Source organism: Taudactylus pleione, unplaced genomic scaffold (genome assembly GCF_031769625.1).
Source record: "Taudactylus pleione unplaced genomic scaffold, aTauple2 ptg000927l, whole genome shotgun sequence".
Taxonomy (NCBI): Eukaryota; Metazoa; Chordata; class Amphibia; order Anura; family Myobatrachidae; genus Taudactylus; species Taudactylus pleione.
The window spans coordinates 1,665,671-1,692,277 of NW_028285328.1; the positions used below are offsets into that span (position 1 = coordinate 1,665,671).

Sequence of the window (26,607 nt, forward strand, 5' to 3'; positions counted from 1 at the left end):
TCTGCAGCCCTTACACATCACCCTTATATACAGTATGTACTAAGTCTGAGCTGTCAGTGTGAGATGTTCTGCAGCCCCTACACATCACCCTTATATACAGTATGTACTAAATCTGAGCTGTCAGTGTGAGATGTTCTGCAGCCCCTACACATCACCCTTATATACAGTATGTACTAAGTCTGAGCTGTCAGTGTGAGATGTTCTGCAGCCCCTACACATCACCCTTATATACAGTATGTACTAAGCCTGAGATGTCAGTCAGTGTGAGATGTTCTGCAGCCCCTACACATCACCCTTATATACAGTATGTACTAAGTCTGAGCTGTCAGTGTGAGATGTTCTGCATCCCCTACACATCACCCTTATATACAGTATGTACTAAGTCTGAGCTGTCAGTGTGCGATGTTCTGCAGCCCCTACACATCACCCTTATATACAGTATGTACTAAGTCTGAGCTGTCAGTGTGAGATGTTCTGCAGCCCCTACACATCACCCTTATATACAGTATGTACTAAGCCTGAGATGTCAGTCAGTGTGAGATGTTCTGCAGCCCCTACACATCACCCTTATATACAGTATGTACTAAGTCTGGGCTGTCAGTGTGAGATGTTCTGCAGCCCCTACACATCACCCTTATATACAGTATGTACTAAGTCTGAGCTGTCAGTGTGAAATGTTCTGCAGCCCCTACACATCACCCTTATATACAGTATGTACTAAGTCTGAGCTGTCAGTGTGAGATGTTCTGCAGCCCCTACACATCACCCTTATATACAGCATGTACTAAGTCTGAGCTGTCAGTGTGAGATGTTCTGCAGCCCCTACACATCACCCTTATATACAGTATGTACTAAGCCTGAGATGTCAGTGTGAGATGTTCTGCAGCCCCTACACCTCACCCTTATATACAGTATGTACTAAGTCTGAGCTGTCAGTGTGAGATGTTCTGCAGCCCTTACACATCACCCTTATATACAGTATGTACTAAGTCTGAGCTGTCAGTGTGAGATGTTCTGCAGCCCCTACACATCACCCTTATATACAGTATGTACTAAATCTGAGCTGTCAGTGTGAGATGTTCTGCAGCCCCTACACATCACCCTTATATACAGTATGTACTAAGTCTGAGCTGTCAGTGTGAGATGTTCTGCAGCCCCTACACATCACCCTTATATACAGTATGTACTAAGCCTGAGATGTCAGTCAGTGTGAGATGTTCTGCAGCCCCTACACATCACCCTTATATACAGTATGTACTAAGTCTGAGCTGTCAGTGTGAGATGTTCTGCATCCCCTACACATCACCCTTATATACAGTATGTACTAAGTCTGAGCTGTCAGTGTGCGATGTTCTGCAGCCCCTACACATCACCCTTATATACAGTATGTACTAAGTCTGAGCTGTCAGTGTGAGATGTTCTGCAGCCCCTACACATCACCCTTATATACAGTATGTACTAAGCCTGAGATGTCAGTCAGTGTGAGATGTTCTGCAGCCCCTACACATCACCCTTATATACAGTATGTACTAAGTCTGGGCTGTCAGTGTGAGATGTTCTGCAGCCCCTACACATCACCCTTATATACAGTATGTACTAAGTCTGAGCTGTCAGTGTGAAATGTTCTGCAGCCCCTACACATCACCCTTATATACAGTATGTACTAAGTCTGAGCTGTCAGTGTGAGATGTTCTGCAGCCCCTACACATCACCCTTATATACAGCATGTACTAAGTCTGAGCTGTCAGTGTGAGATGTTCTGCAGCCCCTACACATCACCCTTATATACAGTATGTACTAAGCCTGAGATGTCAGTGTGAGATGTTCTGCAGCCCCAACACATCACCCTTATATACAGTATGTACTAAGTCTGAGCTGTCAGTGTGAGAAGTTCTGCATCCCCTACACATCACCCTTATATACAGTATGTACTAAGTCTGAGCTGTCAGTGTGAGATGTTCTGCAGCCCCTACACATCACCCTTATATACAGTATGTACTAAGCCTGAGATGTCAGTCAGTGTGAGATGTTCTGCAGCCCCTACACATCACCCTTATATACAGTATGTACTAAGTCTGGGCTGTCAGTGTGAGATGTTCTGCAGCCCCTACACATCACCCTTATATACAGTATGTACTAAGTCTGAGCTGTCAGTGTGAGATGTTCTGCAGCCCCTACACATCACCCTTATATACAGTATGTACTAAGTCTGAGCTGTCAGTGTGCGATGTTCTGCAGCCCCTACACATCACCCTTATATACAGTATGTACTAAGCCTGAGATGTCAGTCAGTGTGAGATGTTCTGCAGCCCCTACACATCACCCTTATATACAGTATGTACTAAGTCTGGGCTGTCAGTGTGAGATGTTCTGCAGCCCCTACACCTCACCCTTATATACAGTATGTACTAAGTCTGGGCTGTCAGTGTGAGATGTTCTGCAGCCCCTACACATCACCCTTATATACAGTATGTACTAAGTCTGAGCTGTCAGTGTGAGATGTTCTGCAGCCCCTACACATCACCCTTATATACAGTATGTACTAAGTCTGAGCTGTCAGTGTGAGATGTTCTGCAGCCCCTACACATCACCCTTATATACAGTATGTACTAAGCCTGAGATGTCAGTCAGTGTGAGATGTTCTGCAGCCCCTACACATCACCCTTATATACAGTATGTACTAAGTCTGAGCTGTCAGTGTGAGATGTTCTGCATCCCCTACACATCACCCTTATATACAGTATGTACTAAGTCTGAGCTGTCAGTGTGCGATGTTCTGCAGCCCCTACACATCACCCTTATATACAGTATGTACTAAGTCTGAGCTGTCAGTGTGAGATGTTCTGCAGCCCCTACACATCACCCTTATATACAGTATGTACTAAGCCTGAGATGTCAGTCAGTGTGAGATGTTCTGCAGCCCCTACACATCACCCTTATATACAGTATGTACTAAGTCTGGGCTGTCAGTGTGAGATGTTCTGCAGCCCCTACACATCACCCTTATATACAGTATGTACTAAGTCTGAGCTGTCAGTGTGAAATGTTCTGCAGCCCCTACACATCACCCTTATATACAGCATGTACTAAGTCTGAGCTGTCAGTGTGAGATGTTCTGCAGCCCCTACACATCACCCTTATATACAGTATGTACTAAGCCTGAGCTGTCAGTCAGTGTGAGATGTTCTGCAGCCCCTACACATCACCCTTATATACAGTATGTAATAAGTCTGGGCTGTCAGTGTGAGATGTTCTGCAGCCCCTACACATCACCCTTATATACAGTATGTACTAAGTCTGAGCTGTCAGTGTGAGATGTTCTGCAGCCCTTACACATCACCCTTATATACAGTATGTACTAAGTCTGAGCTGTCAGTGTGAGATGTTCTGCAGCCCCTACACATCACCCTTATATACAGTATGTACTAAGTCTGAGCTGTCAGTGTGAGATGTTCTGCAGCCCCTACACATCACCCTTATATACAGTATGTACTAAGTCTGAGCTGTCAGTGTGAGATGTTCTGCAGCCCCTACACATCACCCTTATATACAGTATGTACTAAGCCTGAGATGTCAGTCAGTGTGAGATGTTCTGCAGCCCCTACACATCACCCTTATATACAGTATGTACTAAGTCTGAGCTGTCAGTGTGAGATGTTCTGCATCCCCTACACATCACCCTTATATACAGTATGTACTAAGTCTGAGCTGTCAGTGTGCGATGTTCTGCAGCCCCTACACATCACCCTTATATACAGTATGTACTAAGTCTGAGCTGTCAGTGTGAGATGTTCTGCAGCCCCTACACATCACCCTTATATACAGTATGTACTAAGCCTGAGATGTCAGTCAGTGTGAGATGTTCTGCAGCCCCTACACATCACCCTTATATACAGTATGTACTAAGTCTGGGCTGTCAGTGTGAGATGTTCTGCAGCCCCTACACATCACCCTTATATACAGTATGTACTAAGTCTGAGCTGTCAGTGTGAAATGTTCTGCAGCCCCTACACATCACCCTTATATACAGTATGTACTAAGTCTGAGCTGTCAGTGTGAGATGTTCTGCAGCCCCTACACATCACCCTTATATACAGCATGTACTAAGTCTGAGCTGTCAGTGTGAGATGTTCTGCAGCCCCTACACATCACCCTTATATACAGTATGTACTAAGCCTGAGATGTCAGTGTGAGATGTTCTGCAGCCCCAACACATCACCCTTATATACAGTATGTACTAAGTCTGAGCTGTCAGTGTGAGATGTTCTGCATCCCCTACACATCACCCTTATATACAGTATGTACTAAGTCTGAGCTGTCAGTGTGAGATGTTCTGCAGCCCCTACACATCACCCTTATATACAGTATGTACTAAGCCTGAGATGTCAGTCAGTGTGAGATGTTCTGCAGCCCCTACACATCACCCTTATATACAGTATGTACTAAGTCTGGGCTGTCAGTGTGAGATGTTCTGCAGCCCCTACACATCACCCTTATATACAGTATGTACTAAGTCTGAGCTGTCAGTGTGAGATGTTCTGCAGCCCCTACACATCACCCTTATATACAGTATGTACTAAGTCTGAGCTGTCAGTGTGCGATGTTCTGCAGCCCCTACACATCACCCTTATATACAGTATGTACTAAGCCTGAGATGTCAGTCAGTGTGAGATGTTCTGCAGCCCCTACACATCACCCTTATATACAGTATGTACTAAGTCTGGGCTGTCAGTGTGAGATGTTCTGCAGCCCCTACACCTCACCCTTATATACAGTATGTACTAAGTCTGGGCTGTCAGTGTGAGATGTTCTGCAGCCCCTACACATCACCCTTATATACAGTATGTACTAAGTCTGAGCTGTCAGTGTGAGATGTTCTGCAGCCCCTACACATCACCCTTATATACAGTATGTACTAAGTCTGAGCTGTCAGTGTGAGATGTTCTGCAGCCCCTACACATCACCCTTATATACAGTATGTACTAAGCCTGAGATGTCAGTCAGTGTGAGATGTTCTGCAGCCCCTACACATCACCCTTATATACAGCATGTACTAAGTCTGAGCTGTCAGTGTGAGATGTTCTGCATCCCCTACACATCACCCTTATATACAGTATGTACTAAGTCTGAGCTGTCAGTGTGAGATGTTCTGCAGCCCCTACACATCACCCTTATATACAGTATGTACTAAGTCTGAGCTGTCAGTGTGCGATGTTCTGCAGCCCCTACACATCACCCTTATATACAGTATGTACTAAGTCTGAGCTGTCAGTGTGAGATGTTCTGCAGCAGCTGCCGGTGTCAGGGTCTCTCATGCCCCCTCCTCCCTGCAGTGTCTCCCGTCCGCCCTGTGGACCCTCCCCGGGCGGAGTCAGCTCAGTCCGGGCCGGGGTGGGGGGCTGGGGCCGGGGAGAGATGTGCGCTGGTCACTGAGGATCGCTGGTTCCCGGCTCCTGTCCCCGCTGCACCCAGGTCGGTCACTTTGTTATATTAGGAGCCCAGTGGGGGCTGTACTCGGGGGTCTGTAGGGGGGAGGCTACTGTCAGCAGTGTGTGTGGGAAGGGCTGCACTCGGGGATCTGGTGGGTTGAAGCAGGTGAGGGGCTGGACTCGTGATTCTGAAGGGGGACGCAACAATTGGGGGGCTTGCACTGTCTGGTACAGATGAGGGGGGGCTGCACTCGGGTCTGGGGGGGTACAGCAAGTGTATGTGTAAGGGCTTCACTCACAACAGTAGTGGGGGGCTGCACTTAGGGGTCTGGGGGTGCTCAACAAGGGGTGGGGGGGCTGCACTCAGGGGTCTGGGGGTGTACAACAGGTGGTGGGGGCTGCACTCAGGGGTCTGGGGGTGCTCAAAAGGGGCTGTACTCAGTGGTCAGGGGGTGTACAACAGGTGGTGGGGGGCTTGCATTCAGGGGTCTGGGGGCTGTACTCGGGTCTGGGTGTGGGCGCAGCAGGTGGTGGTGGGGGGTTGCAATCAGGGGTCTGGGGGTGCTCAACAGGGGGTGGGGGGCTGCACTCAGGGGTCTGGGGGTATATAATAGGTGGTGGGGGGCTTGACTCGGGTCTGGGGGTGATCAGCAGGGTGGGGGGGCTGCACTCAGGGGTCTGGGGGTATATAATAGGTGGTGGGGGGCTTGACTCAGGGGTCTGGGGGTGATCAACAGGGTAAACAGTTAAATTAAACAGTCAATAGGTCAACTGGGACAAAATGTTGACACACTAAAGGTATACATGTAAGAAGGTCGACATGTAGAAATGGTCGACATTAAAATGGTTGACACAAGGTTTTTTTTTTTTTTTTTTTTAGCCCTAATCTTCACCCTAACCGTCCCTTCTAGTGCCTAACCCTAAAAAAAAGTGTCTACCATTTTTGTGTCGACCATTTTCATGTCGACCATTTGACTCTGTCAACCATTTGTAATTGTCGACCTTCTTACATGTCTACCTTTAGTGTGTCGACATTTTGTCCCTGTCGACCTTTTGTCCCAGTCGACTTATTGACTGTCTAACATCCGGCGTCTATCTAGACATTGTCGACCTTTTTACTGTCTATCTATAGTCCGGACCCCCAGCAGGGTGTGGTGGGGGGCTGCAGTCAGGGGTATAGGGGGCGCAGCAGGTGGATCCCCAGGAACAATCTGCAGTCTGTGGGGGGATTTATTGGTACATGAATAGTACAGATATGACAAACCTGGTCCTCTCAGTGAGCTGGAAGGGCAGGCTGGCACTTATAGTTCCACAGCAATTGGAGGGACACAGTTTTCTTTTGCCTATTACAATTAGAAGACAAGATGCCAAAATGTTGGCAACAACCGACTAAAGTTACAGGAGTAAATGCAAATGACGTTACATTATATATATATATAATGTGAGTATTATGTGACCTCTGCTTTTTTTTTTTTCAAAATGTTTTCCTTTATAGAAGCATGACAAACATACAACATACAACATACAACATACAATGTGATACCGGCTCATTCCCTTGTGGGTATAACACATTACAGAATAATAACCATTGTCCATTATTCAAACATAGTAAAGTATCAGCACAATACACAATGGCATATTCATGGAAAGAATATAAATAACATTTAAATAAAAATGAAATACAGGTCGAGTCTCCCATGTCCAAATATTCCGTAATACAGAATTATTTTGCCATGACTGAGATAATGAAACCTTTGATTTTTGATGGTTTAATTACACAAACTTTGTCTAAGGCACAAATTATTACACATATTGTATAAAATGACCTCCAGGCTGTGTGTATAAGGTGTATATAACACATAAATGCATTCTGTGTGTATATTAGGGTCCTATTCCCAAGATATCTCATTATTATATGCAATTATTCCAAACTACGGAATATTCCGTTATCCAAAATACCCCTGGTCCCAAGCATTTTGGATATGGGAGACTCAACCTGTATTGTGAACCCGGGTCCGCAACCATCAGCTGCCAACCATAAACTAGATAGCGATATGAGTAATCGGGGGTCTTGCTCACAAACACGTGTCTCATACCAAAGTGTATTTCTGAAGCATTTCCATATCTGTTCTTTAAGTTTCTGGGACAATGTGTCTATGTCGCTTTCCCAAGTCTCAAAAATGTCTCTGTGAACCTTTCTTTCTGTAGCGAGGCCTCCAGCCATTCCATTCGGAAAATATGAAAAAGTTTTCCCAAAAATAAGGAGCGTGTAGGAGCCATCGGTTGGAGCCATACTTGTAAAATAAATGTTTTCGCCACAGCAGATATAATTATCAGTAATTTTCGAACCCCCTGTGCCATTCTGGTACCCATAGGCATTATACCGAATATCCCATTCAGGTGTCAGAGGTAAGCAATGTACCAGATGTCTATTAACATGTGCGACCTCTTCTGCTCCCTCTGATGTTCCTGTCTGATGAAATAGTGATATTGGTGAGAATAGTGATATTAGTTATAATAGTGATAACGGTCATATTAGTGATAATAGTGATAGTTATAATAGTGATATATGTGATAATAGTTATAATAGTGATAATGGTCATATTAGTGATAGTTATAATAGTGATATTAGTTATAATGGTCATATTAGTGATAATAGTGATAGCTATAATAGTGATATTAGGTATAATAGTGATAATGGTGATAGTTATAATAGTGATATATGTGATAATAGTGATATTAGGTATAATAGTGATAATGGTCATATTAGTGATATCAGTGATAATAGTGATAGTTATAATAGTGAAATTGATGATAATAGTGATATCAGTGATAATTGTGGCGCTGTCCTTACTCAGGGCCTCATGCAGAGTTGAACGTAAATCCATTTGCGGGGCGTAACTTGCGCACATGCTAAATCATACGAACTTCAGTTGCATTTGCACTTGCGACTGTTGGGGCGTAACTGGGCTGTAACGCGGTGGCGGCGGTAAGTTATCACATGACAGATATGGTGACGTCCTCACTACGTTCCTATAATGCTGACATTATCCCATGATGTCCCCAGGACACTGCAAAGGACCAGCAATAGGATTGGAATACTGACATACTGATAATAGAGACCCAGAGATCTTTGTTGCCCCACGACCCATCTGAGAACGGGTTTATACTGGTTTATACTGGGATTAGCCTCTGACATCGATGGTGCCCTCATTACCCTACACATAGCCCAGTAATATTCCCTCCTTGTGGGGTAAATCTTATGTCTCCCTCCCCAGTCCATGTCACAGGACGGTCTGATATACGCTTAGATCCCTGACTGTGCGGTGGCCGTATAGCGTCAGTCCCCATCTAGGACTAGTCTGTAATCTGTTACTAAGTGGCGCAAATGACGCACTAGCCATCGCTTTCGCCAGGTGCACATTGCTCGCACTAACGTATCACCTGTATCTTATGTTATAGCTGTTACACGTGACAATACATGCACGCAGGTGGTGGGACGTTATTTTGCTATATTCGCCTCCTGGTAACCCGAGTGTGGTATTAAGCCTGCGTTCATTTGTGCCCCCTGATTTCCTGAACATCTGGAATTCCTGCAAACAATTTCTTGCAGGAAGTGCAGGAGCCGGAGAGGCAGATCCAGCAGGAATTCTTGTAGTGTAAAATGAGCTGATAGAAAATGCTGTTATAAAAGTACATTTTCATTTTTTTCCCATTAACGATACTATAAGCAATATAAAGAGTGAGCTGATGCTACAGTGACTTTTGATGTTATCACCATTCTCCAGCCTGGGGGAGGAGAGGAGGGGCATGTTCACAGTTGTCAAAGCCCCTCCTACATTGACTTCTTATTCGCATGAATGGGGAGTTTGAGTAGGAGAGACTTGACAACCTCGGAGTCAGTGGAACCCAATCAGGAGAGAGGTTCCCCTGGCCTGCCCAATCAGGAGAGAGGTTCCTCTGCTCTGCCCTATCAGGAGACAGGTTCCCTTGGCCTGTCCAATCAGGAGAGAGGTACCCCAGGACTGTTAAATTAAAAGAGAGGTTCCCCTGCTCTGCCCTATCAGGAGGTAGGTTCCCCTGCAATGCCCAATCAGGACAGAGGCTCCCTTGGCCTGTCAATAAGGATAACAGTCCCCCTGGCTCATGAGCACTTGTAAATGCTGATAATACATACATATGGGGTGGAACCTAAATCTATATAGGTCTACGTAACTGGGGTGCGGCTCTGTAACAATTCAGTAGGATCGGAGCAGGGCCCAGTAAATAGAACATTATGGATCTGATGCCCATTTGAGCATACGCATGTGTAAGGAGCGTATTTTGTCGTGTTTTCGCCCTGCACATGCTTCGGAACTATACGCAAGAACAGGCGTTGCGCAGTCTTACGCATCTGGTTTAGAGCACATCTACACTTATGTTGGAAGGGCATAACTGGGCTGTAACGGGGCGTTCTCGCATGGACGCATTGACGAAACTGTGGGCTGTGCACAGTATATCCTGCACCTACTAGGGATGGCCATCGGTGGTGATCATTGATGGTATAACTATAAAACCATTTAAAGGGAAACCATCAACGGTTTCAACCATCGATGGTCATCCTTGTTCTACGACATACTGGGCTGCTGGCCAATGAGAACCGAGGGGCGGGGCTTCACAGGTGGATGCCAAGCTCAGTGTCCTGGCATTAGGTTAAAAAAAACATTGGGGGGCTCTCTGCCAGCGATGGCGAAGAACCAGGGCCGGCGCTAGGCTGTGCTGCGCCCAGCGCCGTCCCGTGTTGCCGCCCCTTCCCTCCTCTGCTCCCTCCCCCTGAGCTTACATATGTGCTATAGCGCCGGGAGGGAAAGTGGGCGTTTCCTGCGCCCTCCGGAAACAGTAGCGCTCCGGGCGACAGACCGGCTTGCCTGTGCCTGGAGCGCTACTGCGAAGAACCATTGGTTCTCTGTCATCGATGGCATATCTGACATCGGCTGTTAACCATCGATGTTTTGAAACACCGATGGTCGATGGCCATCCCTGGCACCTACTCAGGATAGGAGTCACAGGGATGTGCAGCCATAAATGTCTCTAATCCTGTAATTTATGAATTTATCACATTAACAAAATGATTTTCTGAATTGTGTTACCTGACAGGAGACTTTTCCTTCATGTACTTGGTGCTGACAGAAGACGTCTCATGTGTTGTATGTACTGTATGTGTATGTACTGTATGTACTGTATGTGTATGTACTGTATGTGTATGTACTGTATGTACTGTATGTGTATGTACTGTATGTGTATGTACGGTATGTACTGTATGTGTATGTACTGTATGTGTATGTACTGTATGTATATGTACTGTATGTGTATGTACTGTATGTACTGTATGTACATGTACTGTATGTGTATGTACTGTATGTGTATGTACTGTATGTACTGTATGTGTATGTACTGTATGTGTATGTACTGTATGTACTGTATGTGTATGTACTGTATGTGTATGTACTGTATGTACTGTATGTGTATGTACTGTATGTACTGTATGTGTATGTACTGTATGTGTATGTACTGTATGTACTGTATGTGTATGTACTGTATGTACTGTATGTGTATGTACTGTATGTACTGTATGTGTATGTACTGTATGTGTATGTACTGTATGTACTGTATGTGTATGTACTGTATGTACTGTATGTACAGAGCTTCTGTATAGGACATTCCTTCAATAAAATGTAACTAAAATGAAGATTAATCCTATAAGAAATGCCAGTGAAACGTGCACACGGAATATTCCTCTCCGCCCGGGTACACGTCAGCTGAACATGCCTTGTGCGGGGTGTTTTATTTTTAGCAGACAGCAGAACCCCTTCCTCCACAGAAAGGGTAACAAGCAGCCATTTAGGATCTCAGTGACACAGAGGAAAGGCTGGTTCTCAGCCGCAGAGCTGTCACTTACCCTCAGCGGTGACAGAGCCCATCCGTATTATAGACTGCAAATCAGAGAACTGGGGGACTAGGGTGGGTTATATGCAGTAAACGCCATTGTCAGTAGTGTGACTGGCGTGATCCGTCGCCCTGACGCGATACCAGTAACTAGGTGCTTTTGGTAATTTGCCGCCTTTGGCCACACCTGCCGGCACTGCTTGGCCTTACCAGCCTTTCCCCCACTGTGCATCGCCTCAGTGCCCTCAGCAGTAGTAGGGTATCACTGCCACCACTAGGCTCCGTCTCCGGCGGAATGGGTATGATATACCGCCGGCCGCGTGGCTGGCGGTTCGATTCCCGTCAGCGGCAGCCCGACAGGAGCAGAGGGCCTGATTCAGAGCCGAACGCTCTGACCAGGGCGCTCGCTCTGAATCAGTGCCCTCCTGCCTGAAAATGGAGCGCCCTCCTGGCCACTCGCATAGCTGTGGGTGACCACCCACAGCATATGTGAGCGGCCAAAAAGATGGTCACGATGGTCAAGACCATATGGACCATCAGGCTTGCGACGAGACCCTGCGGTATCTATCAGAGCCAAAATCACTCCCACTGACATCACTAGTGATGTCAGTGGGGCCGGCTTCAGATGGTAGGCGTTCCCATGGGAACGCCTCCGTCTGGCAGCCACGCCCCCGGCACGCCCACCAAAGGGGGCGTGCTGTCACTCACCATCGACAGCACGCCCCCTTTGGTGTGAGTCCCCGAGCGACGTATTCCTCGTCGCTCGCTGGGTCCCGCGCATGCGCACGACGGAGCTCCCTCCGTCGTGTGCATGCGCATTTGCACAACATTGACCCGCTTGCGAGCGTCCTTTGCTCGCGAGCGGGTCTGAATGACCCCCAGAGTGCGAAGCAGCGGAAGCCCGACAGCGCTGGAAATCCCGATCGTGGATAGGTAAGTATGTACTACTAACCTAACCTAACCCCCCTAACCCTAACCCTCCTTAGGGGTGCCTAACCCTAACTTCCCCCCCAAGTGCCTAACCCTAATCCCCCCTCTAAGTGCCTAAACCTAACCACCCCCTTCCCCGCTGCCTAAACCTAAATCCCCCGGGGGGGTGCCTAACCCTCCCTCCCCCAAGCCTAACCCTAACCCTCCCGGGGGGGTGCCTATCCCTAAGTCCCCTCCGGGAGCCCTAACACTCCCCCCCCACAGCTGTCCGCTCGCGGCGCCCGGCATCACTACGATCGTGATGCCGGGCGCCGGTCTCCTGGCGTCGGGGAAATGCGGGTGTCTACATCTAGACGCCCGGCATTTCACCCATGCCGGGATAAGACAGTCGGGAAGCCGGCTGCCGGTATTTAGGCAGTCGGCTTCCCGATTGCTTCCCGTATCCGGCACCTGAAACTAGTAACACTTCTGGTGTTGTAGTAGTAGAGCTGCTGCAGAACCTCTTTGCTGACACCGCAGGCCGATTCCTTACTTTGGGGAGTGACTCAGAGTGCTGGGCTTCAGGACAGCTGGTAGCTGGATTAGGGGCCCATTTATTAATGATTTGCAATGCGATCTGGGCATGACATTATGATTGTACTGCAAGATGTGATTATAGCGCAGAAATGTATCATCCGGCACAATGCGAAGTGCCAGGACAGCTGCTGGGGCTACTGCGCATTCGCAGACCCGCTGACTGCATTTGCGCGGCCGCCATTGCCGGGGAAGGTTCTGAGGAACCCTCTGCCGGTGAATTATGCAAAGTGTAGCCCATAGGCTGCAACAGGCTAATGCCATCTTCAGAAGTAGTTAAGACTGTCATCATCGCATCCACCATAGAAACGATAGGGGCTGCGGCTGCTGGCGGTAATGGAGGGATTGCAGCTGGTACCGGAGATATGTACTGTGCCCCCCCCTTCATACATGGGGGTGATACTAAATAAAGAGGTGTTTTCGGGAAATAAACGCAATTATTTCATGATAAATGGGCCCCTTAGAGTGCTAGCTCTCCTGCCATTAGATATAGATCACTACATAATGGTGGACAGAATAGGCCTTTGCCTGATGCGCAGAGCTCTGCCGCTGACCTGCCAGACGCCCCCCAATATTGGCGAATTTCCGCCACGCCAAGCTCTGCCACTTCCGTGGTTTGCATATTGGGACATTTCGGAGGTGTTTACCCAAAACCTCTGGAATAATTGTGTTACTGCATTTAGCGCTGTCTGCTCCATAACAGTATAATATATTTCTGTTTGGTTTATTTTCCATCACGACCGTACGGATCGCTGGCCGCACACCCGCTGCAAGGAATAAACAACATTTTTGGCCACGCACGTTATACGTTGTTTTAAGTCAAAACACTTTCTGGAGCTAGGAAAATGTTTTAGTACTTGTGCGTCTGCTAGTCCCCCACGAGCAGCGGGGAACGGAGACTTCTCCGCACTTCACCGCTTTCCACATTTGTCACTTTTTGTTATTCACTTGCTGAACGGCGAATTTCTTACACCAATAACCACATCAGCAAATGTAATTTTTCCACAATTAAGTCGACTCCCAGAATATTCCAACGACTCCCTATACATCGTTATATCATTTCTAATTCCACCCTATAACGAGAGGCACATTTTATATGTTCTGACACTTTTTTTTTTTTAAGTTTTTTTCCATTCTTAATGCAGATGCGTACTCATACACCTATCCTCAAATTGCGCCAAGTAGTCCCGTTTGGCGCAACACGGACTTTGCGACTAATCCTCCAGCCACACAGTTTTGTCCAAAATATTTGTCCTATTCACGTCACTAGTTCAGCAAAAGTACAATGCGCAGGCTCCCTGGACAAAGGTAAAAGACGGGGGACCCATACAAGTGGGCTGTGTCTTGCATCGCGCTACTTTATACCAAATCCTCTAAAACAAAAATACTAGGACACTAGGGCCCGTATTCAATTAGCTGTGAAAAGTCCTTTGCTGGACTTTTCGCCGTCATTGGAGGTTTCAGGTGCGAAAAAGTACTGCGCTTGTCCCCGCTTATCCCTGTATTCAATTCCAAATCGGCGAAAACGGGACCCGGCGAAACTGAAATCGGACAAAAAATTCTGTCAGTTTTGGGGCAATCAGCCTGTCACACCCCAAAAGATGCTCTGACATGGGGGATCACGATGGGTACCCCTGAATAGCCCTGCTGAAGGTATATGGCCACTTTAAATGGTCTCAATCGGCGCTATTTTGCATCTTTTAAAAAGTGGTGAAGAATAACATTTTGGAGGTTTTTCTTGAGAAAATAACTAGTCCCAGCAAATTTGGGGTACATGAAAATGGGTAGTAATATATTTTGAAGTTGATAATGTGAAGTTTTAAAAAACGTGAAAAATCCACCTGCAATAAAAAAAACACCTGGGGCGTACTTGGAGACCCCCCTGGAGTCTATTTCAATAGTTTTCAACTTTGTATCCCAACTTTGTTTTTTTTCGCCCCCAAAACGGGGTGTCCAGAAGTCTTTTTTAAGAATTTTTTGACGCAGTTATCCTTAGGGGGGCTGTCCCATGGGCGCTACGTGGTTTTTTTTCACTTGTTCCCCCAAACCCCAATTTTGCACTTTTTTTCAACACCTATTCATAGGTGGTTTCTATGCATTGACTTTCCGCACGTGCGAAAAGTGTCTGGAATTGAATACGGGGATAAGTGAAAACCGGTGAAAATGACGTCATCGGCGATACTTTTTCGCAAAACCAGACTTTTCACTCCTAATTGAATACGGCCCTATAAGTGACTTTGGATACAGCTACGAGGCGAATAAGATGCTAAATTCAGAAAAAAGTAAAAAGTCGCACTATATGGCACAAAAAGCTTAGGTGCGTGAGCACGCGCGTATCTATCGCCGACCGTCACCAAAGCTCTCACCAATGTGTTATTTTTATACCCTCTCTCCTTATTCCGTCTCCGAAACAATGAGGTTCACTAAATAGGGAGGGATTGTGCTGTATTTGGTGGGTACCGGCAATTCTAAAAATCCGCAAACCCATTAACCAAGCACCTGGTACCAGTGACAGGAAGCTATAATTATAGGTTCAGTCATACAGGGGGAAAAATGAGAATTTGGGACTTCTCCAAATCATTTTCTGAACAATATTCTGCAAAAAAGAAAAAGCAAAACAATTTAAACCATTTTAATGTTAGTATTTATGTTGTTATTATTTTGATAGTACAATTTTGGACACTTTAGCCCCAGAGTCATGTTTGATAACTGAAGCACAAGTCAGGGGTCTGGCTGAGCGTAATTAATCCCTATCGTTCAGTGGTTCCCAAACTTTCCTGAATCATGGCGCCCACCACTACCAGCATTTTATTACACGGAACCCAGAGGCCAAATGTTTCTTATTGAGTAAGTCAGTAAAGATTATTATATTAAGTACATGTTGCTCCTCTGTCAGTTAAGTGCTGGTCAGGGCTGCACTTCTGTGTGTGCACATATCTATGACTGGGAGCCACCAGCACTGGTTTTGCCTGTCACATAGACCATAAATAATTTGATTTGGTCTTGGACCTCCAAACCGTGGCACCCCTACGCCCAGTATGGGACCCGCTGCCCTAGGTCATACTTGCCGACAATCAGCTCCAGCCTTCCGGGAGGGAGCTGATTGTCGGCTAACAGCGGGGGGGCGCAGGCGGTCATTGGGGGCGGAGCCGGGGGCGGGCCAGCCAGTTGGTGGTGCATTGGGGGTGGAGCCGGGGGCAGTGCCGCACGATCGCGTAATCGTGGCTCCGCCCCTCTTCACAATGCCGTTATTTTTGGCAGTGGGAAGCAGGGGGCGGGGCCGCGATGACGCGATTCAGCGCGAATTGCGTCACCGGCTCCCCCGCTGCGGGGGTTTCTAATCTTTTCAGGGGGGAGGACAGGAGGGTCGGAGGCTTCTGGGAGGCTTGCCTGCCTTTCCGGGGGGCCGGGAGCGGCTCCCGAAAATCGGGAGGCTCCCGGCAAAATCAGGAGGGTAGGCAAGCCTGCCCTAGGTGCTTTGCAAGCAAGGCCCCTCTAAGACTGTGGGCCTGATTCAGCAAGGAACGCAATTGCTTATATGCACGCAATCGGTCGATTAATTCACACTGCGCATGCGTATACATCGCAGTGCACGTGCGCGAGCAAAACGCAGCAATTGCAGTAACTACGCAGAACCATGGCAGAGTGATTGACAGGAAGTGCCGTTTGTGGGTAGTGACGGGGGTGGCAGGCGTGTCAGAGCGTTTCAACGCCGTTACATGGGCGTGCATAAATTAGCCACTGCGATACTAGACACCGCCTGAGGCCTCATAGCGTGCGCTGAAGTAAGCAATTCCTGAGTAAGGTCTGGGCTTCATTAACTGTGCGTATGGGTCCGATGTTACCGATTGTATCTCTGTATTGACCAAGTATACGGATGTGAGTAAGGGGAAGTGGGCGTCCTTATGTCAGGCTGCGATCGCAATGTGAATACACACATTTACATATCACCGCTGATATTAGCAAGTGCGCTGCGTGTGTATAAGCAGAATAGCGATCCTTAGTGAATCAGGCGCTGTTTGTGGTGTTGCTCTGTTCTCTGATTTGTTTAGTAAATGATTGATATTTTTATCCGGTTAGGTGAAGGGGCGATGAGCTAATGTCTCCATAGGATACGGCAGGGAGGGGTAACCTTTAAACCTAATGTTCTATTTAACTTATTAAACTTTTTTTTTAAACTACTTTAATTTTTTTTTTTACATGACAAATTTTGTTTGTATTTTAGAAGCTCGCACGACCCTTTGCGTGACACGGTAAGCGGCGCGAAATACGCCAGGAATGGAACGTAGCTCAGAGAAAGCCTCCAGGGTGGTGAAGCTGGACCTAGCGGAGACCAGTGGGCGAGGAGTAACTGGTAAAACCACGGTGGATTAATATGAGACGTTACAGAAAGATGGAGGACAGGAGAGGCTTCTGTGTCGCTGTATAATTCTGTCCCCTTCAGACCTATATATTACATAGATGTCAGTGGTCTGAGGGCCGGATTCAGCTTGGATCGCACGGCTGCTTTCGCGCGCAGCCGGTCGATGTTTGTGCTCTGCGCATGTGTATGCATCGCAGTGTGCGTGTGCGAACTGGCCGCTGCGATCGGGAAGCGATCGCTGAGAGCACGCAGTCCAGATGCATAGTGATTGACATGAAGTGACCGTTTGGGGGGTGGAGAGGGGGTGTGGTCGGCAGAACGCAGGCGTGCCTGTGCGTTTGAACGCCGTTACAGGGGCGTGCATAACTAAGCCCCTGCGATTGTATACGCTGGCAGAGGTCTAGATGGCGACAGGAAGTTTAGCAGTTTCTGCGGTAGGGTCTGGTCATCCCCATCTGTGCGACTGGTTCCGATGTTACCGATGTTTTAGCTGACTTGCGGATGGAAAGTGGGCGGCTTTATACAGTGATGCGCGTCTTGGTATAGTGCTGCTGTTGCCGTGGGTTTGCATTCATTATCATATTTTCGCAGCTAGCGGGTCTGTGCGAACGCAGCCGTGCGATCCATGCTGAATCAGGCCCTGAGTACAATGTCTGCGTGCAGCCTGAAAGGGATTCAGGGACCCCCTGACAGTCACAGACATTCCAGAAGACAGATACCACTATATATCTGCCTATACTGAGGGAGGTACCGAGAGAATACTGAGGTACTGAGGGAGGTACCGAGGGAGTACTGAGGTACTGAGGGAGATACCGAGGGAGTACTGAGATACTGAGGGAGGTACCGAGGGAGTACTGAGGTACTGAGGGAGGTACCGAGGGGAGGGAGTACTGAGGTACTGAGGGAGGTACCGATAGTGTCGAATATGGACCTCTCTGGTGGGTGTTTGACTACAATCTGTCTTACGTCCATATTTGCTGATCCCTTGCCAGTCCCAGTGAATGTGATGTGAAAATCAGAAATGCTAATGGCCATAGCTGGACCTACAATGAGGTAAGCCAGGCTTCCGTCTAGGGCTCAGTGGGCACTAACGTGCCTGGAATACTGGAACCCATTTTTATATATATTTTTTTTGTTTTTGTAAGGCAAACTGAGAGGGGACAGGCGCCAAACCAGTCCTTACCACGCCTCCAGCGTGAAGTGACCACATCCCTTTTCTGTGGCCCGCTGCTGCACCCGATGACCAGCTGGAACACGTGTCTGTTTTTACAGCCTCAAAGAAAATATTTGCTACAGTGATTACCGAATGTTAGATGTCAGGTGAAAGTATAAAGCGACGCTCACATTAAGGGGCATTTTTACCACAATCCTCATCTCAGATGCAGATGGGATGTGATAATATCGCCCATATTCACAATGTAATATTTGAATACATCGCAAGGGTGTATCAGATATCGCGTGCAGGGACAGAGCTTGCGAGAAATTTCTGTTCCTGCGAATCTTCTCCCCAGGGGCAGAACTATGGGAGACAATGGAGACATCTGCCGCCGGGCGCCAGCTCTGAAGGGGCACCTGCTCCATTGTCCACAACATATTCACCCCACTTAGGGCTGTAACTATGCACCCAGAGTGTACCGTCACGGCTGCCCAATACATGGCACCCCTTCCCGGCACCTGAGAAGCCACAATACACTAATGGAGAGCTCCGTGTCATACCATCAGCTGCTGCCTTCGTCTATCTATAACCTGCCTGCAGGCGGATTGCTACATTACAGTGTCAGCGGCTGTGACGGGGGGGGGGGCATAAAATTCTAACTTGCCTCCGGGTGTCTAGGATGAACTGACGCCACTGTTTCTCCCCGCACTTCTTTGGGTAGTTTTGGCAAAAATGAGTGTGACCAAGCATGCACCGTCTGCTACCCCCACGTGCCCTGGTGCTGGTGTTAATATTTTTTTTAAATGATTCTATTTTTTTTTTCCTTTGTAATCAGCCTGTGGTCTATCGGACACACAGGCTGATTACAGGAGCCTGCTCTGGGCTCTGCTAGGGGGAAGGCTGAGCTGGAGTAGGTGAGATGCGGGGGTTGGGGGTTGGGGTGGGGGGTACACCTCCAGATGGCGTTATATCGCAGGGCTCCCTCCTGGTATTTTTTCACAATTTTTTTAGTAAATCTGGATCAGACCGCAATTCCCATTACATGTATGGGAAATGTGATCTACTTACTAAAGATTGCGGATTTAAGGGCTTGGAGAATTTTTTTTTTTTTTTAAATAATATTGAGAAATATGCCCCTGTAAACCTGGCCGGGCATCACACATAATGTGAGTGCTCATTTAAATTTGCATCTGAAACCAGACAAGAATCGGTGGCTTGTAACAGCGCCCCATGGTAAATTTAGCCCTCTTTGTTTTAAACAAAGAAATCATAAAAAAAACATAAAAACCTTTGACCATGCTATATAGTGCATAACATTCTCCCAGCCAGTTATCCTGGGTCTGAGGGTGGGTGTGAGACCCCCACTCTATGCCTCTAGCTTCCTCTACATGTTATTTTCACTTCTAGAACTACATAATGAATGTATGGGGAAAGATAAGAATAAAATGTATGCACCGATAGCCAGTGACCCTTGTGTGCTGGGTGACGGTGACCTTGGGCCGGCTTCATCCACGTCTCTCACTGTAACGATTACTGGGTTACCCTGCGGCCTGTCATTAGCTCAGTCCTGCGTTAGCCATGGCCCCAATTAATTCATAAGTTGTTCTTGTTTATGCTGTCATCTGTGTGTTACTATTCACAACAAGATCAGCAACTAGCACTGCTCTCTTATTGTACATTACATACGTTATATACAGTGTGGTCCCTGCTATACATTATAATCACACAGGATGTACAGCTAGCACTGCTCTCCCCTTACTGTAAGTTATATACTGTACATTATATACAGTGTGCTCCCTGCTATACATTATAATCACACACAGGATGTACAGCCAGCACTGCTCTCCCCTTACTGTAAGTTATATACGTTATATTCTGTACATTATATACAGTGTGCTCCCTGCTATACATTATAATCACACACAGGATGTGGAGCTAGCACTGCTCTCCCCTTACTGTAAGTTATATACGTTATATTCTGTACATTATATACAGTGTGCTCCCTGCTATACATTATAATCACACACAGGATGTGGAGCTAGCACTGCTCTCCCCTTACTGTTCGTTATATATAGTATATTCTGTACATTATTTACAGTGTGCTCCCTGCTATACATTATAATCACACAGGATGTACAGCTAGCACTGCTCTCCCCTTACTGTAAGTTATATACAGTGTGCTCCCTGCTATACATTATAATCACACACAGGATGTACAGCTAGCACTGCTCTCCCCTTACTGTAAGTTATATACGTTATATTCTGTACATTATTTACAGTGTGCTCCCTGCTATACATTATAATCACACAGGATGTACAGCTAGCACTGCTCTCCCCTTACTGTAAGTTATATACAGTGTGCTCCCTGCTATACATTATAATCACACAGGATGTACAGCTAGCACTGCTCTCCCCTTACTGTAAGTTATATACGTTATATTCTGTACATTATATACAGTGTGGTCCCTGCTATACATTATAATCACACACAGGATGTACAGCTAGCACTGCTCTCCCCTTACTGTAAGTTATATACTGTACATTATATACAGTGTGGTCCCTGCTATACATTATAATCACACAGGATGTACAGCTAGCACTGCTCTCCCCTTACTGTAAGTTATATACGTTATATTCTGTACATTATATACAGTGTGCTCCCTGCTATACATTATAATCACACACAGGATGTACAGCTAGCACTGCTCTCCCCTTACTGTAAGTTATATACGTTATATTCTGTACATTATATACAGTGTGCTCCCTGCTATACATTATAATCACACACAGGATGTACAGCTAGCACTACTCTCTTATTGTAAGTTATATACGTTATATACAGTGTGCTCCCTGCTATACATTATAATCACACACAGGATGTACAGATAGCACTGCTCTCCCCTTACTGTAAGTTATATACTGTACATTATATACAGTGTGCTCCCTGCTATACATTATAATCACACACAGGATGTACAGCTAGCACTGCTCTCCCCTTACTGTAAGTTATATACTGTACATTATATACAGTGTGCTCCCTGCTATACATTATAATCACACACAGGATGTACAGCTAGCACTGCTCTCCCCTTACTGTAAGTTATATACGTTATATACAGTATGCTCCATGCTATACATTATAATCACACACAGGATGTACAGCTAGCACTGCTCTCCCCTTACTGTAAGTTATATACGTTATATTCTGTACATTATATACAGTGTGCTCCCTGCTATACATTATAATCACACACAGGATGTACAGCTAGCACTGCTCTCCCCTTACTGTAAGTTATATTCTGTACATTATATACAGTGTGCTCCCTGCTATACATTATAATCACACACAGGATGTACAGCTGGCACTGCTCTCCCCTTACTGTAAGTTATATACTGTACATTATATACAGTGTGCTCCCTGCTATACATTATAATCACACACAGGATGTACAGCTAGCACTGCTCTCCCCTTACTGTAAGTTATATACTGTACATTATATACAGTGTGGTCCCTGCTATACATTATAATCACACACAGGATGTACAGCTGGCACTGCTCTCCCCTTACTGTAAGTTATATACTGTACATTATATACAGTGTGCTCCCTGCTATACATTATAATCACACAGGATGTACAGCTAGCACTGCTCTCCCCTTACTGTAAGTTATATACTGTACATTATATACAGTGTGCTCCCTGCTATACATTATAATCACACACAGGATGTACAGCTGGCACTGCTCTCCCCTTACTGTAAGTTATATTCTGTACATTATATACAGTGTGGTCCCTGCTATACATTATAATCACACACAGGATGTACAGCTGGCACTGCTCTCCCCTTACTGTAAGTTATATACTGTACATTATATACAGTGTGCTCCCTGCTATACATTATAATCACACACAGGATGTACAGCTAGCACTGCTCTCCCCTTACTGTAAGTTATATTCTGTACATTATATACAGTGTGCTCCCTGCTATACATTATAATCACACAGGATGTACAGCTAGCACTGCTCTCCCCTTACTGTAAGTTATATACTGTACATTATATACAGTGTGCTCCCTGCTATACATTATAATCACACAGGATGTACAGCTAGCACTGCTCTCCCCTTACTGTAAGTTATATACTGTACATTATATACAGTGTGCTCCCTGCTATACATTATAATCACACACAGGATGTGGAGCTAGCACTGCTCTCCCCTTACTGTAAGTTATATACTGTACATTATATACAGTATGCTCCCTGCTATACATTATAATCACACACAGGATGTACAGCTAGCACTGCTCTCCCCTTACTGTAAGTTATATACTGTACATGATATACAGTGTGCTCCCTGCTATACATTATAATCACACACAGGATGTACAGCTAGCACTGCTCTCCCCTTACTGTAAGTTATATACTGTACATTATATACAGTGTGCTCCCTGCTATACATTATAATCACACACAAGATGTACAGCTAGCACTGCTCTCCCCTTACTGTAAGTTATATACTGTACATTATATACAGTGTGCTCCCTGCTATACATTATAATCACACACAGGATGTACAGCTGGCACTGCTCTCCCCTTACTGTAAGTTATATACTGTACATTATATACAGTGTGCTCCCTGCTATACATTATAATCACACACAGGATGTACAGCCAGCACTGCTCTCCCCTTACTGTAAGTTATATACGTTATATTCTGTACATTATATACAGTGTGCTCCCTGCTATACATTATAATCACACACAGGATGTACAGCTAGCACTGCTCTCCCCTTACTGTAAGTTATATACGTTATATTCTGTACATTATATACAGTGTGCTCCCTGCTATACATTATAATCACACACAGGATGTACAGCTAGCACTGCTCTCCCCTTACTGTAAGTTATATACTGTACATTATATACAGTGTGCTCCCTGCTATACATTATAATCACACACAGGATGTACAGCTAGCACTGCTCTCCCCTTACTGTAAGTTATATACGTTATATTCTGTACATTATATACAGTGTGCTCCCTGCTATACATTATAATCACACACAGGATGTACAGCTAGCACTGCTCTCCCCTTACTGTAAGTTATATACGTTATATTCTGTACATTATATACAGTGTGCTCCCTGCTATACATTATAATCACACACAGGATGTGGAGCTAGCACTGCTCTCCCCTTACTGTAAGTTATATACGTTATATTCTGTACATTATATACAGTGTGCTCCCTGCTATACATTATAATCACACACAGGATGTGGAGCTAGCACTGCTCTCCCCTTACTGTTCGTTATATATAGTATATTCTGTACATTATTTACAGTGTGCTCCCTGCTATACATTATAATCACACACAGGATGTGGAGCTAGCACTGCTCTCCCCTTACTGTTCGTTATATATAGTATATTCTGTACATTATATACAGTGTGCTCCCTGCTATACATTATAATCACACACAGGATGTGGAGCTAGCACTGCTCTCCCCTTACTGTTCGTTATATATAGTATATTCTGTACATTATTTACAGTGTGCTCCCTGCCATACATTATAATCAGAAACAAGAAATTAGGGGTCTAGTTACTAAGCAATTTTAGGAGACAGAGTGAAAAGTGATAAGGTACCAGCCAATCAGCTCCTAACTGTCATTTTTCAAACACAGCCTGTGAGATGACAGTTGGGAGCTGATTGGCTGGTACCTTATCACTTTTCACTCTGTCTCCTAACACTGCTTAGTAACTAGACCCCTAAGTGATTTGACAGTTCCGTCAAACCTGTGACATCACTTCTCACCAAATATAAGTTATATTGTACAGGGGTGCATAAGGGGAGGGGCCCTAGATTGCACACACTAAGCACAAAGTGAGGTGCTACCTGCTGAGACTAGTAGTGCTACAAGCAGAAAAAGAGAAAAAATGCAGGTGCAGACTCTAACCAAGCTAAACCTAATAATAATATATTGCATCTAAGAGGTTCTTAGCATAATAATGGCCATAATTATGGGCCTGCCCACGGCGTCCAGGTGACCTCTATCAGACAGGTCCCTAACACTCCTATGGAACAAATACAGGGCACGGGACCCCCCAGGCCAACCCAGCAGAACCGCCCCATGGCACCACACTAGTGTGAGATTTAACATGAGGGTTAAAGAATAATAAAGAAGAAAGCCTGTGTGTTAGGTCCTACATAAGTAAGAGATTATAATAAAAAGTGTATAAAGTGCTACATATACAAAAAAACAAACTAAAGAAGTGATAAAGTGTGTATTATGGTGCCATGAAACAGCCCAGCCACACCAGCCCAGAGTGCCCCCCACCCCAATACCAGTCCCAAAACTGACACACAGCATATACAGTCAGGTGCATAAATATTGGGACATTGACAGAATTTTCATATTTTGGCCTCTAGTCACCACCACAATGGCTTTGAAATGAAACAAACAAGATGTGATTTAACTGCAGACTTTCAGATTTAATTTGAGGGTAATTACATCCAAATCAGGTGAACGGTGTAGGAATTACAACGCTTTCTATATGTGCCTCCCACTTTTTAAGGGGCCGAAAGTAATGGGACAAACTAAACAATCCTAAATCTAACTTTCACGTTTTAATACTTTGTTGCAAATCCTTTGCAGGCAATCACAGCCTGAAGTCTGGAACGCATAGACATCACCAGACGCTGGGTTTCATCCCTGGTGATGCTCTGCCAGGCCTCTACTGCAAATGTCTTCAGTTCCTGCTTGTTCTTGGGGCATTTTCCCTTCAGTTTTGTCTTCATCAAGTGAAATGCATGCTCAATCAGATTCAGGTCAGGGGATTGACTTGGTCATTGCATAACATTCCACTTTTTAGCCTTATAAAACTCTTTGGTTGCTTTGCAGGATGCTTTGGGTCATTGTCCATCTGCACTGTGAAGCAATGTCCAATGAGTTCTGAAGCATTTGACTGAATATGAACATATAATAATATTGCCCGAAACACTTCAGAATTCATTCTGCTGCTTTTGTCAGCAGTCACATCATCAATAAATATAAGGGAACCAGTTCCATTGGCAGCCATACATGCCCACGCCATGACACTACCACCACCATGCTTCACTGATGAGGTGGTATGTTTTGGATCATGAGCAGTTCCTTTCCTTCTCCATACTCTTCTCATCACTCTGGTACAAGTTGATCTTTGCCTCATCTGTCCATAGGATGTTGTTCCAGAACTGTAATGGCTTTTTTAGATGTTGTTTGGCAAACTCTAATCTGGTCTTCCTGTTTTTGTGGCTCACCAATGGTTTACATCTTGTGGTGAACCCTCTATATTCACTCTTGTGAAGTCTTCTCTTGATTGTTGACTTTGACACATATACACCTACCTCCTGGAGAGTATTCTTGATTTGGCCAACTGTTGTGAAGGGGTTCTTCTTCACCAAGGAAATAATTCTTCTGTCATCCACCACAATTGTTTTCCGTTGTCTTCCGGGTCTTTTGGTGTTGCTGAGCTCTCCGGTGCGTTCTTTCTTTTTAAGAATGTTCCATACAGTTGATTTGGCCACACCTAATGTTTTTGCTATCTCTCTGATGGGTTTGTTTTGATGTTTCAGCCTAATGATGGCTTCACTGATGGTGACAGCTCTTTGATCTCATATTGAGAGTTGACAGCAACTGATTCCAAATGCAAATGTCACACCTAGAATCAACTCCAGACCTTTTACCTGCTTAATTGATAATGAAATAACGAGGGAATAGCCCACACCTGTCCATGCAATAGCTTTTGAGTTGATAGTCCCATTACTTTTGGCCTCTTAAAAAGTGGGAGGCACATATAGAAACCGTTGTAATTCCTACACCGTTCACCTGATTTGGATGTTATTACCCTCAAATTAAATCTGAGAGTCTGCAGGTAAATCACATCTTGTTTGTTTCATTTCAAAACCATTGTGGTGGTGACTAGAGGCCAAAATATGAGAATTCTGCCAATGTCCCAATATTTATGCACCTGATTGTATATAATAGTAGCAGAGGCGTTTCTAGAGAGGAGGCAGCGCAATGAGCTGTGCGCGGCCAGCGCCGGAGTTATAGACTCTGGGCACTAGAGTGCGCCCAGAGTCTATAGAGTATGCACAGTTCACCGGGAAAATGGCAGCGGTGGCCATTTTCCAGTTGTTTTTAGAGCGCAGGACCCCTGCTTTGACGTGGTACTCCGGAGAGGTAAGTATGCTATGGGT

At 45.6% G+C, this 26,607-nt stretch overlaps 1 protein-coding gene across 2 annotated transcripts in view; it reads left to right on the forward strand.

Moving 5' to 3' along the window:
- The first annotated feature begins 5,396 nt into the window (after positions 1–5,396).
- The window catches only part of LOC148473372 (uncharacterized), a 51,826-nt gene continuing 30,615 nt past the window's right edge, over positions 5,397–26,607 (forward strand). The window contains exons 1-2 of one of the 2 annotated variants that reach the window (XM_088459692.1): positions 5,397–5,472; positions 17,083–17,211. The gene's annotated coding sequence lies outside the window, so the exon portion shown is untranslated. The remainder of the gene's footprint in view (positions 5,473–17,082; positions 17,212–26,607) is intronic. The other variant, XM_088459693.1, reaches the window with a different exon arrangement.